At 35.2% G+C, this 4,241-nt stretch overlaps 1 long non-coding RNA gene across 1 annotated transcript; it reads right to left on the reverse strand.

The window, feature by feature from the left end:
• Positions 1 to 1,336: 1,336 nt before the first annotated feature.
• LOC142180383 (uncharacterized) lies at positions 1,337 to 3,531 on the reverse strand. The gene is made up of 2 exons (XR_012709029.1): positions 2,916 to 3,531; positions 1,337 to 1,600 (listed from the first exon to the last, which is right to left on the reverse strand). It is a non-coding gene; the product is annotated as an uncharacterized LOC142180383 (long non-coding RNA).
• Between the last annotated feature and the right edge of the window lie 710 nt (positions 3,532 to 4,241).

Here is a 4,241-nt window from a genome sequence, read left to right on the forward strand (position 1 = left end):
CCTTCCCAGTCATCCAAGCCTGATGCATGTCAGCCATGTGTTGTTTTAACATCTTTACCTCTTCAACCAACCCGTTGTCCTGTTCAAACAACTGCTTTCGAGCACCGGTATCAACCAAATCAGTTCTGTTGTTGTCTGCCATTGCCTTCTGACTTTATGTTGTAGAGAAGAGTTACCACTTTAAAACCACAAACCAACCACCCTTCTGCTATGAATATAACAAAATGAAGCCATCACGTTAGCGTTAGGGCATTTAACATAAGATAATCTCACTTTATGTGCAATGCACCTAGCCACATTTATCGGTTCTAAAATGACTTCGAGGGTACAAAGTTCAGTTGACATCATCCCAATTTGTTCATTTCAAACTCTTTTCTTTGCTTTTCTAGCACTTGTTGGCTTGCCCATTTTCCTTCATTTCTCTTTTTTTTAGTCATCACTCTTTCTTTCTCTCATATCTCACATCACACAATTTCACCTCTTTTTTTCTTTTTTTTCTTTTAATAATAAAAAAAAATGATTCGATCGAACCCTATGTAGGTTACCTACGTATCATGACGCCGCATGAATTAGATTTTTGCGTAGTTCTAGAAGAACGGGAACAAAGTAAACAAACTAACGTTCTTTTTTCTTTTCTCTTTTTTTTTTACCTTAAGGACTATTCTTATAAGAAAAGAGGAATAAAAGAAGCAAATCCTTCTTTTTTTTTTTTGAATTTTCTAGACTTAATGTTCTATAACCTATTGCAAACTCAAGCTTAACGAGCATATATTTTTTGCTTTTATTTCTTTCTTGAAACAAACACTCTATGGGAAATTATTAAGGAAAAACCCTAGAAGAGAAAAAAAATACTTTTTGATTCTTTTTTTTAGGAAGAAGATCGAAAGAATAAACCAAAGAAAATTATTTTGAATTTCCATTTGATATCCTGATGCAGGATTTAGAAACAAGCAAAAAGGATAAAACAACATGTTTTTGGATTTCAATTTGATTGCCTAAAGGAAGAAACTTTAAACAAAAGATAAAGTATGTTCTTTTTTCTTCTATGTACAATATCCTAAAGTTCTTAGGAAAATAAAAGAATATTTTTTTTTCATTTTTCATTAAGAACCTCAAAAGAAAATCTTTTTTGGATTTTTGAGATTAATGGCTTAAGAAAAACTTTTAAAAGGTACTAAAAAGAATTTGTTTTTTGAATTTTGGTCCTAATATAGTAAAGGAAATATAAAAATAATTTTTATTTAAGTCCTAGATATTTATTTCCTAAAGGAAAAATCACCTCCAAAATACTTTTTTTTCATTCCTACAATTAGTATTCTAAAGAAGATTCCTAACGGAAATATGAAACGCAAATTTTGTTTTTTTTGGATTTTTAATTCATTACACACCCTTTCAAATGCAAAATAGAAAGTACAACAATAATACTAAAACTCGACATTACTGTACAAAACTAAAAGATAAAAGACGACATAAAATAAAATAACAGACTTAAAACATAAAAAGAAAAGAAAATCTTCTTTTAATCCACTCCTGAATGAGCGATCTTGACTAGATGTCCTGGGGCTCTATCCTGCTCAAACTCCGATAAGTAAATCCATGCCTGTATGAGAAAATTAAAACCAAATAGGTTAAAGACCTAGAGCGCTATGTGAGACAATAACCCTTCCTGTTAAAACATGTCTGGAACTACGTCACATAAATGCACCCGCGGTCTTCGACATATTTTAACATCGTTGAGATTTGGATTTGGGTCACATAAATGCGCACCCGAGTTTAGGAAGGTAAATTTTTAAAATAACGTACCTAAAGCAACTCCGCACTTTCAAGTTTGCGAGGGCCATGGAAATTCGCTAAATGGCACGCCTCGATGTCTAAGGATTAAAACAAAATTAATTAAGCGAGGTCCATGCAATTATCATTTTTGTTTGTCATGGCACACCTCGAATCCAATTTTTAAAAGAAGCTCAATATTAAACTCTAAAGGGCCATAACTATATTTGCTAAGTAGGGCACACCTCAACTAATTGTGTAAAATTTCTTGTTTTTGAAACCATGAGGGCCATAGGCTATAGGATTTCATTTGTGTATGGCGCACCTCAAATTATTTTTAAAAGAAAAGACTTGTATTCACATTTTTTAAAGGCAAATTAAAAATGCTCCTACTTATATCTTATTTAAAAAACTAAGTATCACAACCAAGTCACGGGAACCGTACCCTTAGTTATAATAATTTAATTGTGCGCCGGGAAGTTTGCTTATCCAGTCAGTAAAACAAAGAATACAACGATCATATGTAAGTTCCCAGGCAAACAAATAAAGTGGAACAGTCGAAATACATATCGATAAGGCATTCTAGCTAGACTCATTCACATAAACAATTTCTTCTCTTTTTTTTTCTTGAAGTCCAACTCCAGAAAAGGACAATTCTGTGAAAGTTAAATAAGTGGGACAATTACAAGCAGGAAAGAGAGAAGAAAGACAGTCAAATACGAGCTGGGAAATGAGTATGCCAGCAGCGTGGAAAAAAAGAAAATACAAGAGACCACTCTTGCCACGCTGAATTCTACATCCACAAGATACGCTTACAGTAAAATCATATTAGTTTGAAACAACAAATCCTAGTTATCTTAGGTGCATTGCTCAAAAGCTCTTTTATCACATGAGAATAGAAATATCAATATTTTCAAGGTCAAAGAACCAGATACCACACATCTGATTACTCGTATTAAGCAAATTCATTCTTGTCCTCCTTATCAATTATCTAGATTTGAGTCAACTAATATTCAGCCATCAATGTAGTAAACCAACAATTTTTCATTCGGTCAAATTAAAACAATCAACTATGTTAAACAAATAATTTCACATACAAGAATCACAATAGAATTATTAAAATTAAGAACAAGAGAGGGATAAACCTTTATTGCTGCAATTTTCTGCCAGGTACAACGAAATAGGATCTCAAAATCAGCCAACCAAACAAATGAACTTTTTGATCTAAACCTCGATGAATCCGCCGTTTTCTCTGTAGCTGAGCTTTTCCAATTATAAATTTCTTCCAAACAGAATACGCAAGAGATGCCGACAGAAACTCGAACTATGAGCGACAACCTCGACGAACTCGACTCAACCCAGCCTTCTCATTTTTTAATTCAGATCTGGTCGTTCCCCACTTCGTATGTGTGTGCGTTTGTACCTGGGCATTCTTTATGGTAGGGGGCAGGCTCGTTCTCTCTGCTTTCTGATGGGCTGTGGCTGAAGGGTGAGGGATTTTTGGTTTGGTTGTTGATGAAGAAGATCGATGGGGGAGGGTCTGTGGTTTTCGCTAGTTTTCAATTGAAGAAGAAGAAGCAGGACGATAGGGTTTCTGTGTATTTGTTGAAGAATCGACCCTTCCAAAAGTGTGTCCCCCTCTATTTAGGCATTAGGTACTATTATATAGGGGTAGATATTAGGTAAGGGGTATGGGCCTAGGAATTATGGGTTAGGTCCAAAATGTCACGACCCAATTCCCTAACCTGGTCGTGATGGCGCCTCTCGTGAAGACAAGGCCAGCCAAACTAAACAGAACACCTCTCGTAAACAGTTAAATATCATAAACGGTAATAACATATACTATAATCTTCATAAATTATGAAATTTAACAAAACAACAGTAGAAACCATCCCGACACAGCCCAAACCAGGGTGTCACAAGTCACGAGCATCTATAAGAATGAAATTTCCACTTTACAGTCTAGAAATACACTGAACAAGAATAATGAATAACATAGAAAGACAGTGGTGCTGCGAACGCTGGCAGTCACCTCGCTAAAACCTCCACAACTCTGCCTCCACATAGCCAATACCCGCTATCGGGTGAAAAAAAATACCTGCAACTGCACGCGAGGTGCAGGGAGTAAAGTGAGTACTCCAACTCAGTGAGTAATAAAGGTAAATAATAACTGAGCAGCAAGAAACCACGTAAAGCAACCGACATGCTATATAGAAGCAGTGTAAAAACTCCTTGAGAAAAACAAGTGAAACTGTGAATTCTTCAGAAAATACCTTGGCTCAGTTTTAAACCTCTTTTGAAAATGATCTTTTTCAACAGTTGTGAAATAATTTCAAAACAATTAGTGCCGCTATGCACAGAAATCCGCCCCTCGGGCACAAATATCACAGTTAAACAAGTAAAAGACAAGTAAGTATGCAAAATGAACACATAAACCTTGCCCCTCGGGCAATCATATAGAATAGTAGCAG

Source organism: Nicotiana tabacum, chromosome 1 (genome assembly GCF_000715075.1).
Source record: "Nicotiana tabacum cultivar K326 chromosome 1, ASM71507v2, whole genome shotgun sequence".
NCBI lineage: Eukaryota > Viridiplantae > Streptophyta > Magnoliopsida > Solanales > Solanaceae > Nicotiana > Nicotiana tabacum.